Raw genomic sequence first — 12,457 nt, 5'->3', positions numbered from 1 at the left:
TCAACACTTTGTCCAGAGTGAGATGGAGGTATGACAAGCTGGTCCATCCTGTGGAATGGTAGGACATAAAAATGAGAGACATATTATTAATTCCACCTACAAGGAAATTGAAGGTAGATAAGGTGAAGGTTGTTGAAGTAACCCACTCAAAGAGCACAGAGGGAAAGTTGCCTATGAGGAGTCATTGAAGCAGCAAATAGAAGAATCCAAATCTGCTATAGATGTGGAGACTGTACAGATGGAGCTGCAGATACAAAGAAGGTTGCAGGAGCTGGGCCCTAACATAGTTGTCCATATTGAAGATGAAACTTCAGAGAATAATTTTGACTTGACAAAACCATGCTTGGCAGCATTGGCTCATAAGAATGAGTATTGCTCAGATACTATCATTCTTGCAATGCTCTAGTAAGTGTCTTTTATTTTACATTTGTTTGCAAAACAATCCTTATTGTACCTCCTTCTTTACACCTTACCCTAATTATTGTTTTGTCCAATGTAGCATGATGAGAAGCTAGCTGAACCATGCTGTACAGCATACAGTTCATATTATTGATCCTGCAATTTCCTTCAAGTTAAGAGATCCAAAGGAAACTCCCATGGATATTTCCAATTGGTTCAGACACTGTGATTTTGATCATGTTGATATTTTGCTACTTCCATACCATAACAAGTATGCGGGTGACTACTTCTTTTAGGATTTTTCTTCAAGATTGAGAACTCTTGTAGCCTTTGATTTCTTAATGCCTTTTTTCTTTTGTAATGACCACTGGAGCTTTGCTTCTATTGACATCCAGCAGAAGCAATGCTTTTTATTTAACTCTCTTAGAAACACACACAGAGAGGTCAAATTGTAAGTGATTTGTGTGCTATTTTTAACTTTAAACTTTATTATTTGGATTTAATGTACACTAACTGAATTATATGTATTTCAGTTGTATTAGAAGGCTTCTAGATGCATTGGATCACTGTCCTCCTAATGTCAATCTTTTGGATTCAATAGAGCCAATAGATTTAGAGGTAGAAAGTTGTTCCCTCTACTGATGTCTATTTCATGCTATGCCTTTGAACTTATTGAATAATTTTATTTTGTTCAGATATTAACAGTTTCTAACATATCTTTCCAACTATCCAGACACCACAACAAGATGATTCAAGTAGCTGCGGATGGAGAGTGCTGATTAGTGCCAAATATATACTTTCAAGCTATTTTGAGATAGGATAGCCAAAGCTTGTAAGAAAAAATAATTTTCATTTAGCTTCAAAAAATTTGATATTGGTACAAAGTGTTCTAAATCATCATATCTCATTGCAGATGAGAGAAGATAGCTTCAGATTGAACTATGTATATAGTTTCAGAGCTGATATAATTTGGAAGTTTTTGAAGTATGCCTCCCCCAAACCTATTGTACCAGCTACTGTCGAGTTGGGTGAGAGCTCTAAAGTCCGAGAAGGTGTCATACACCTTGATGACACAAATGATGTAGATATGGTGCCACAGGAACAAGGACCTAGTGTTGATGAGGAGAAGCCACAAGAACAAGGACTTGATCTGCTGCTGCTGATGTTATTGAGGAGATGATGGAGCAGCAGCAAACAGATGCTCCAGGGGCAGTAGAGGAGACAATGGAGCAACACCAAGAGACTGTACATGACACGATGGAGCAGCAGAAAATAGATTCTCCAAATAAAGATGATACGGTGAGCTTGGACCATGTAGAGTAGCCTCTAATAGAAAATTGTTGTCTCACGAATATGTTCTACATATATAATTAAACACTTCTGTACAAAATTTTACTTTATTGAATATAATACATTTATTTATGGAGTCTGTGTTATCTCAATTTTCAAATTTTCAATGTCTTTGCATTTTATTGAACTCTCTCTTCTTTTGAGCACCTGCAAAAAAGCAATATGAAACAATAGGGTAAAGCAAACTAATAGCAGTGCTTAATGAGACTAGGATAAGTCACATGGTATACCTTCTTATTGTTGTAGATAAATAAAAAGTCCTTTGAAATAGAACCTTTTGTCTCAAATAGAATGTCATTGCGCAATTGAGCTAGGGAGCAACATTGTCTTAATGAGATATTGACTAGCACATCGCCATTCTCAACAACATCAATATCAAGAAGTTTATTTTCTACACCAAAAGAATCTTCATCTTGATCCATTGGGACTAGTTTTGTACCTAGCATTCGATTGCGCTTATAATAAAAAGAAAAAATGAAATTTTGTGATGCAACCATGTACTTCAGTTGCATAGAAGGTTGGACAACCTCACAAAACATTGAACTACATGTCTTCTTATCCCAACCTTTATCCAAAAATTGTGGCATGCATGCCAGACTTGTTGCTTTAACTGTGAACATTGTTTTTGAAACCTTCACTAGAAAGGTATTAAACAAGTCTACAAAAACTGTGAGAGGCATGCATAAAGAAATTTTTATTATCCTTGTGGCAATATTGGGCCTCAGAGCTTTTTGTACTTCTTTGAAAAGCTTGGCCCTATATGCCTTTGTAACACTAAAATGTGGGAGAGGCCAATCCACTGAATTCCATGCTGGAAGGTCTTGTTTTCTTAACACACCATGTGTGTTTGCATTGTCCAGCAAACTGATAAAAACATTAGGAACTCAATGGAGTCTTCTTGGGCCCTTTAATTTGGACGTTTAGTGAAATGCTTAAAATGCTAATCCATCTTTGACCAAGCCTAGAGGCCTAGTCCTAAAAGCATATATTTGATTTTTCATAAAAACAAAAAAAAATGAAAACAAGGAGATATTCTTAGATCTGGCCACCTAGGTGACTTTAAAGCTTTGTAATGGGCTGTCAGTCAGTTATCATAGCCTTCTCTACCTTTTCGAACTCCAAACATTCCAAAAATTCGTCACTTTCTTTCCCCCTTTTTTGTGTGTGCACCAGATCTCTTTCTCTCTCTAAATCCTCTCTCTAAAACACCCTGCACTCCTTCTCCATGGAAAAAAGCATCTTTCTCTACTCCAAAAGCCATAGCTAGCAGATCTGTACTCCTAAATGAGCCTTCTCTCTCCAAACCCACAGTAGTAGCCATGGCTTGCAAGGAAGAAGCTTACCATGAGCATTCTCTCTACAATACTTGGTCCTCTCTCCATAGCTAGCAGGTCTGTACTCCTAAAAGAGCCTTCTCTCTCCAAACCCACAGTAGTAGCCATGGCTTGCAAGGAAGAAGCTTACCAAGAGCATTCTCTCTACAATACTTGGTTCTCTCTCCAAACCCATAGTAGTAGCCATGGCTTGCAAGGAAGAAGCTTACCAGGAGCATTCTCTCTACAATACTTGGTTCTCTCTCCAAACCCACAGTAGTAGCCATGACTTGCACAGAAGAACCTTTTCATGATGTATTCTCTCTCTATATTGCTTAGCAGCCATAGCTTGCACTAAAGAAGCTTCCCATGATGCATTGTCTCCTTTGCATTTTCGTCTCACCATTGCCAAGCCTCTCTATGTTTCTTTGGCTCCCTTTCTGGCTTCTTTCTCTATCCACAATGTAGCTCTAGAGAAGCAACCCTCATCTCCATTCTTCCCATTATTTTTTGATACCATATCCTGCTCCTTCCACTCCTATTCAACCCAAGCTTACAAGCCTACTTTCTTGTAGATGGCACTACAAGACATCACCAATAAGCCTTCTAAGATCCGCCTTCAGGTTGATTTGGAGAAAGAATACGCAACCCTACGCAGTAGGCATGTTGCACCCAATATTTCATACGATCAGCTTCGAATGCAAGGAGCAAAGGCCATTGATCTTTGGATTGATGGAAATCTTTATCCACCAGATCCAATATCTGGTGCCCCTCCACCATTTAAAAGCATTACAAGTTTTCTTAAGTTTGTTGGTGATGGTTTCAATGGGATTCTTGGCTATTGTAGGAGATTACACATGTTGTGGCTAGATGAGGCAGCTGAAAAGAGGCAAACACAATTTGCCTTCGACCAGCTTCAAGCGGCATCGACTAAGCAGATCAATAGTTTGATGCACAGGATTCAAGAGCTCTCAGAGGAGCTTGAGGTGCAGAAGAATAATCTAGCGGATCGTGTGCGCACAATAAATCAATTTACCGATAATTATGTTCATCTTCAACACTCCACTCGTAATCTTCGGCGTCGTGTTCACCATTTCACTCATCTTCCCATTGGATATCACGCAAGGCAAAGAAAACGTAAAGCTGTTGGGTTACTTTCTAAGACAGCAGGCGCATGCAAGAGGCGTAAACAAACAACCAGTTAAAATTTTTTGTAGGAATTATAGAAACTTTGAGAAGCAATTGATGAATAAAGCATCTCTCATGGGTGACTCTTGCGATTGTAGGGCATGTGCAACAGCTATACTAGGATGTAACAACGCTGAGGCCAATGTTAATGTCTCCCTTCTTCAGCATGTCCTTCAGGAGAAGGATATCATGGAAATGATAAATAGTTCTGGTAATGATAAGCTGCGGGAGACCCTTCGTCAACATTTCTTGAAGGAAATCAAAGAAATTGTCACACCCAAAGAGATGCTTGATATATGTGACTCAGCAGGTATTAGCCAGAAAGGTTAGAGAGCAATATACAGGTCAATCACTTTAGGGTTACGAGCAAAGGGAGTTACGCAATCCTTGCTTCCAACACTTTATAGCTTACAGATGGCAAAGAAGTGTGCTAATGGTGATATTGCATCCATGTTTAATGGTGGGTACAAGTGGGTTGAGGATATTATGCCAATGCCAACAATCAAACCCTTTGAATACAATGCATATAACAATGTCTACATTGACATGGAAGTGCTACAAAAAGCAATGATTCATTACTATGGCCTCACACTTGAAGAGACAGGTGGAAATGCCGTGTTTGTCTTGAAGCTGGATGAATGTCAAGTGGTTAAAGGTCAAAGACTGGAGCATGTTAGTTTAACCTTGATGAGCCGAGCACTTAGAGGAAAGCCTTTAGAGACCCAAGAGTTGGATGCAACTAAAGACAGCAACAATAGGGGTCAAGGGCATAAGCAAGACTACTACGGCATTCAATAAGAGAAGAACATCTGGTGGCAAGCAGCATGGGTCCTCCCAAAAGAGAACCATGATACCTTGAGGTGGTATTTTGAACGGTCTGGCATTCAACATGTCGTCTCTTGTCAGGTCAATGGTCAAAAGCTTGATGTTCCCGGAATAGGCTGCTTTAACATTGAATGGCACTTGGGTGGCGATCTAAAAACCTTAAAGTGTATGTTGGGTTGTAAAACAGGTGCGAATACTATATTCTCATGTGTTTACTGTTGTCATTCCAAGACAGCAGTAGACTCAAGAGTAAAAGGGAAACAACCTAGCAAAGGCAAAAGTCAAAAACAGGTGGGTGCAAAAAAAGCAATCGTTTTTGGTGCTGAATAGAGGAAAGGATCAAAGGTATGGCATAATGGCATATTAAGTTGTGACCAGAGCAAGCCACCTAGTCGTGACCAGGAGGACAATGCTTGGAACCCAATCTTGGACATTCCACTATGCCAAGTGCATGTGTGCACATTACATGCAAGACTCAGGATTTTGGATAAGCTATTGATGCTCCACATAAACTATGTCTGGAACATGGAGCCCGAAGATCGACAAGAAGAGTCAATACGTGCACTAGAGGGTGTACTTTCCTCTATGGGATTACATGCTGGAGCAGTGGTCTTGACAAAGGACAAAAAATCAAACCCTACACAAGACAACCCTAATAAAATTTGCATGGGTGGATCAAAGGCAAGACACTTGCTATCAAACCACTTGGGTTCTCATAGCCACACTGACTTTGAAATTTGGAAGAAGATATGTGATGTTACAACATATCGAGGAAATGATGCCAGGCTTGGCCTAAAACGTGCACATGTATGGGAGGTGTGTAATAAAATGGTCGATCTTCTAGAGCGACCTCACCTGGATGACCATGGTATTGAGGCACTTAAACAAGCCACTTGTAGATTTACAAAAGAAATGGTCGAGGCATGGGGAGAAACACACATTACTCACTACATGGTAATGTTATATTTCTTGTGTCCTTGTAGTATGTTCTTCATACTGTTTGTTGACTTTTTTTAATTTTCTATGCAGCATATATTGTATGCACATGGGCCATACTTTCTCGATAGATATGGCTCTTTAGTACTTTGGAGCAATCAAGGCATGGAGAAATCACATTACCAAGCAAAGGCCGTGTATTTTAAGGCCACTCGCCATGGTGGTGGCAAAGTCAAGAGTAATGCGCTCCATGAAATGTTCAACTGGTTCTATCGCGTTCTGGTTGGCAAAAAAAGGCAGAAAAGTCGCGGTAATTTGTCTCTTAGGCGTCAAATAATGAAAACTATTAATGCAAGAAGAACTGAAGGATACAACAGATCAAATGCTAGGGAGAGACTACGGCAGTGGGTAGCAAGCAAGCGTCGGTGTGGTTCCTCATGGGCTTAAACTCTCTGATTATAATCTTTTTGTGTTTTTAAATTTTCTAAAAGTTTTAAAAAATTATATTTATAGACATATTTAAGTCATTTTTCATTTATAGCCACCACATTTCAATTTCTTCTTTGTGCTCTACTCTCTCTTGCCCTCCCACTATCTCTTGCACTCGTACATACCTAGGCCATGCCAGAAGAACAGGAGCAAGACTTGCCGTTTTTCGATCAACTCGGCCCACTACCTGCTACAGCAAAAAGGACAAATCTACCTATAATAACAGAGCAAGAGCCAAAGGAGATGAGAGAAGAAGAGCGCAGGAAGGAGGTTGAAGAAGCGCAACGCAGGAAGGAAGCTGAAGAAGCCGAGCCTAGTAGAGAAGCAGAAGAAGAGCAGCATCGAAAAGAAGCCGAGGAAGGTCAAGGGTAACCACCGGAGATTGTTATTGAGGCCGACACCCTAGAACAGCTAGAGGTTATCTTACAAAACAGGGAGGTCGAACTCTTGTCCTATGGCATCACGAAAGAGACCATTGACAAAGAGTTTGCTCTTGTGAGGGCGGCTTGGGAGACAGAAATGCAAAAGAGACAGTAGCCCAAAGAGGACGCAAGGAGGGCAAGCCAAGCACACCCACAAGCAGCCACAACATCTAGACGTCCAGTCAAGAAGTGTGGCAAAAGAATGGAGGGCAAGTTTCGGGACCAGCAAGAAGAGGAAGAGCGTGCACAAAAGAAAAAGAAGTTCAGGTCTGAACGACCACCGTGGGAGAATCAAAGACCACCACCGCCTCCACCAGTTACAAAGAAGAAGAGAAAATGGAGGCCAGGGACAGTCGCGCTACGAGAGATTAGGAAATATCAGAAAAGCATAGATCTTCTCATCCCCAAGGCACCATTCTCTCAACTGGTGAGAGAAACAATGGAAAAATTTACTGACAGGGTTGATCGCATACAGAGTACAGCTCTTGAAGCTCTTCAAGAAGCTGCTGAAGATATTGTAGTTTCTGTTTTTGAAGACTCAGTGCTGGCTATGGTACATGCCAAGAGAGTTACTTTGAAGCCTGTAGATATGTCCCTAGCCCTACGTCTACGTTTAGAGCGTAGCCTTCTACCTTAATAGGCTAACCCACTTTGTAATTCTCCCTACAAAATTTTGTAATGTTCCCAAATTTCTTTGTAGCATTTTCACACATTAATGAAAGCTTTTTGAGTTGTGTTACATTCTTTGTTGAGTCCAATTTTTTTTGTATGCTCAGTGCCAATGAACATTTCATTAAAAAAATATAAAAGCACTATACACACAGGAAAAAACACACACAAACACACACACACACACACATATATACACACACATACATATATACACACATATATATATACATATACAAATATATATACATATACACATATATATATATGTACACACACACACATATATATATATATATTTATATATACAAAAAAGGTAGAGCCTATAAAGTCACCTAGAGACCCTTATAGAGGGCCTTATGAGCCTCAAGACCAAAAATATCAAAAATAAAAAATAAAAAAATGCCATGTGCGCTACGGCGCGTTAATCAACAGTTTGACCAGGTCAAACTGTCGATTTCCGTGCCGTAGCGCACATGGCATTTTTTTTATTTTTTTTTGATATTTTTTGTCTGGTGAGGCTCATAAGGCCTTTAGGTGCCCTAACAGCCCCAAAACCTTATATATTTATATAAGATATTATATATATTTATATATATCTTATAATAGCTCCAAAATCTTATAATATCTTATGTCTTATATATATATATATATCCTATATATCTTTTATATATATATATATATATCTTTCAATAGCCCCAAAATCTTATATATATATATATAGGTACACACACACACACACATATATATATGTATATATATACATATATGTACATATATATACATATATGTGAGTGTATATACATCTATAAATATAACATTTTTTCGTACCGCTCTAACCCAATCTCAATTACTTTTTTAATCACAATCACATTTAAAATGAATCCTAAACAATATTTTCTATGAACACATGAACAAAATCTTAAAATTGCGAGGCTTGAAATGGTATATCACAAGTACGCCAGGAATAATCACAATGCACAACAAAAAAATTTTATTAAACTTGGAAGAAAAGTTTGCATTACATCTTTTTAATAAGCTCTTGGAAGAGCTCAGGAGAGAGAGTTCTAGAGGCTAGTTTCTGGCCTAAGATTTGGAATATATCACTTGGCTCATTGATTCCTTGAGCCTGAGAAAGGGCACAATGGCCTAAAACTGAGCCGGGATGCTTGCCCGTAAAGCAATACAAGGCAGCTTCCCTAGATACCAAAATACATTTATTTATGTTCGAGGCTAAGGGGTTCTTCGACAAGACTGCACTAAGTGCTTTACATTTTAGGAGCTTGGCATAGGCGATCCCTGAATAGTCTAAATGAAAAACCCGCACTATGTCGACTCTGAGGGCAGGTATGTAGTGCCAAAGAGATGCATCTCGACCCTCCGACTTTGGTCGCGTTCCTCCTACGTGCATAGCAAACTTGTCCACTTCAAAAGCAGTCTGTCAACATGTCAATATAGAAGTTAGGAAGCGTGAAATGATACAACTAAAAATAATTTGCTTTACAACTAAGAAGTTAGGACATACCTCAGTTGCATCGTCACTTGCAACTAGTTGCTCATTTGTCAAGTTTATGCTTCCTTGGTCTTGAGCATCGCCAGCAACCAAGGGCATGTGTGGTCCAAAGGCAGCTACGCTCTCATAGAATTGCACATCTTGCTTTATTTCAACGAGCGCTTTGGCCACTACATCTTCCAAGGAACTGCTACCAATATCGTATGCAAGCGCTTTTGTGAGGTTGTCATCTTCAAAAGAGATTTTCACTTTTCCTTTGTCTTGACCCCCAGCATTCACGGCAATAATAGACAGTGCCTCATCCTCGCGAAACCCGAGTGTCGTGGCAATGTCATCCAAAAACAAAAATTCTTTCCCATCAATAATGATTGGATGCAAAGCCATGATAACAAGGTCTGGGACCTCCTCAAGTACTTCATCCCCCTCTAGAACTAGGTCCGGAACCTCCTCGGGGACATTCTCTTGTAGAGCCACCAATGCCATTGAGGCCTCCCATTGTTCTGTAACATTCTCTTCCTCAGCATGGGCCTCTTGGACCTGCTCCATTAGCTTTACTTTGCCCTTTTCTTTTTCCTTGCCACTTTCTTTCGCCACACCCTATTGTAACAGAAGGACCAACACCATGTCCCAGCTCAGGAAAGAAGTGCCGATATTGCCCATTTGTAGATCCAAGAGTAAGTCTTCCTCCTCAATCCTATAGTCCTTTTCTGTGAGGGATTTTAAAAACCTTGTTAGGCGAAATCTAAAATTCTTGTCTTCCCTGAATATGTACTTGATGAGGTCAACTGGAACCCATAGGCCCTCATCACCCTCAAACATGATGGAGTACGTGCTGATGTGTTCATCCATATACTGAATGACATCTGTAAAAGCATCCGCGTGTAGATGCATTGTTGCATGCACATCAATTGCTCCCTCAAACATAGGGACGATCTCATCAACCCTATGAAGTAACTCAAGCTTTCCTAGCTGTGCAATAAGTGCGTCAAGTAGAGGTGCCATGACTATGAGTGATTGCAAGAAATAGAGAGTGTGTGATACACAAAGGTGTGCAAAATTGAGAGCAAGTGTTAGGAGAGAACGATAATTGTCAATTGATAAAAATGAGTAAAGTATCGTTTATAAATGGGCGACCTTGTTATAAAAATTTTAAAAACTTTTAAAATTTTTAAGTACCAAAATTTTTTTTAAAAATGGTATGCGAAAGCAAGAACGTATCCTTCCATCGCAAGGTCATTTCTAATTTACTAGTGGCTCAATCCACAGATGCTTGTGTGACCAACCTTACACTATCACAAAAAAATAAAACTTGCACAAGACAATTGAAAAACCTTAATAAGATAGTGAGGCAAAAAAATTAAACTTATATTTACTTCAATTCAAGATTACATATCCAGTGGTTATTTGATAGCTACACAGCTAGGGAAAGTAATTTCTCTACAAAGAAAAGATCGTTCCTGCCTTTTGCGCACTACTCTACCATTGATTATAAAAGCAAAATCACCACTCTCAGTGAGAATCGAAGAACTAAGTAGTCGCGTAAGTTGCATTCACAGCAACATCTTCTACATCCCCACCTTGCATGGATATATGTAGCACACCCTGTTCTATAGAGGTTGTGTCAGAGTCTAACGCCTCCCATTCTCCATTTGTAAGCTTCCATCGCCTGTAAGGAAACGCAATGGACAACTGTTGCTTGGCAATATGGTAGCGCATCACAACCTTCTCAACTATTACTCCGCATCTAATGGTGTCTCCACTGTGTTGAACAACTTTTTTATCCCATGCAGGTGATAAGAAACAAGTCAGAGCTCTCTCCCCCTTTGCAATCCATAAAGTTGGGGTACGATGTGTGTCACTTGTACGAAACAGGTACACAAAGAGGTGTAGAGGTATAAAGCAGGATATGGTTGCTTTGTGAGATCCATATGTGCACTTCATAGCATTTTGCACCTTGCTTTCGATCTGCAAACAAGCCATGGCCACTGAAGCATTGTCTGGAATTGGCCATTCAATAGATGTGAGAGTTGGCGTAGGTTTTGGAACTAATTTTCCAGTACCATTTGCTGTCATGGGAACCACATATGTATCCTCATAGAAGAAGATGTTTCGTGCAAGAAGTTGTGCAGCTGGACACCCTCCAAAGATTAAACTACCAAGCTCCACATGGTATGCTTCAAAGGTTCCTGAAATTGCCTCCATAGGCTCCCACTCACTATAGTTTGAGGGCAAAATATCTACGCAGAGGAACCCAAGAACAATCAAAGCAGTGCTCAGTACCCCATTATTAGCACACAATTGATTTAAAAACAAGAATATAAAGTGGTGAAATAACTTACAATTTGCAGGAACTCGTTGACGTTGGTCATGGTCTGCTAGTTTCAGCTCTGTTGCCTTGTAAACATGTTGGACCTTGGCTAGCTTTTTTCCATCACGATCTTGTTTGAGCTCCAATATCCGACCTTTCCAATGGTGACTTTGTATATCAACGTATTGCTTTGACACCTTGTGGGTTCCTCTTGTACTAGGCTGCATCGTAATCCAATCCCACTTCTCGTACTGTTTGATGTTCCAGTGTCCATCCTCATCTTGACCACTGCTACAAGAGAGAGATTGAATACTGATCGGAGGCCTTCGAGCTCTAGAAGAAGACATCAGATGTATATATTAGGGAGATTATAAACCTTGATGATGGCAAAGGAAAATTGAATGGTGAGAAAAAAACTTAGACTAGGGAGATGTACAAAAGAGAAGGAGTTGTAGAGCAAGTTCCAAGGGCTTGGCTGTGCTATTACTGCACTTTGAAAGAGGATATTAGAGGGGGTGAGAGGAGACAATGAGTAAGATTATGAGAGCCAAAGAATTTGCAACTCAAGCTTCCATAGCTTGGCTCCACTGTTACACTCTGTAAAAGGAGGTTGGACAAGGTAGAAGGATGAAGTAAGGAAATGTAAGTGAGGATCAAACTTCCATAGCTTCTGAGAGGAGGTTGCAGATCAAGCTTCCATAGCTAAGCTCTGCTGTTACACTCTGTAAAAGGAGGTTGAACAAGGAAGAAGGATGAAGTAAGGAAATGTAAGTGAGGATCAAACTTCCATAGCTTCTAAGAGGAGGTTGCAGATCAAGCTTCCATAGCTAAGCTCTGTTGTTACACTCTGTAAAAGGAGGTTGGACAAGGAAGAAGGATGAAGGAAGGAAATGTAAGTGAGGATCAAACTTCCATAGCTTCTGAGAGGAGGTTGTTTGCAGATCAAGCTTCCATAGCTATAGATCTAGGTTTTTGAGTGAAGAGAGAGGTAGATCAAGAGGTAGATAGCTAAAAGAAGTATCTTACAAACCATTGGTTTTAGTCC

This window comes from Cibotium barometz, chromosome 3 (assembly GCF_041138505.1).
Source record: "Cibotium barometz isolate CiBa-2024 chromosome 3, ASM4113850v1, whole genome shotgun sequence".
Taxonomy (NCBI): Eukaryota; Viridiplantae; Streptophyta; class Polypodiopsida; order Cyatheales; family Cibotiaceae; genus Cibotium; species Cibotium barometz.
The sequence above is the reverse complement of the archived record's forward strand: the minus strand, read 5'-3'. Positions refer to the sequence as shown.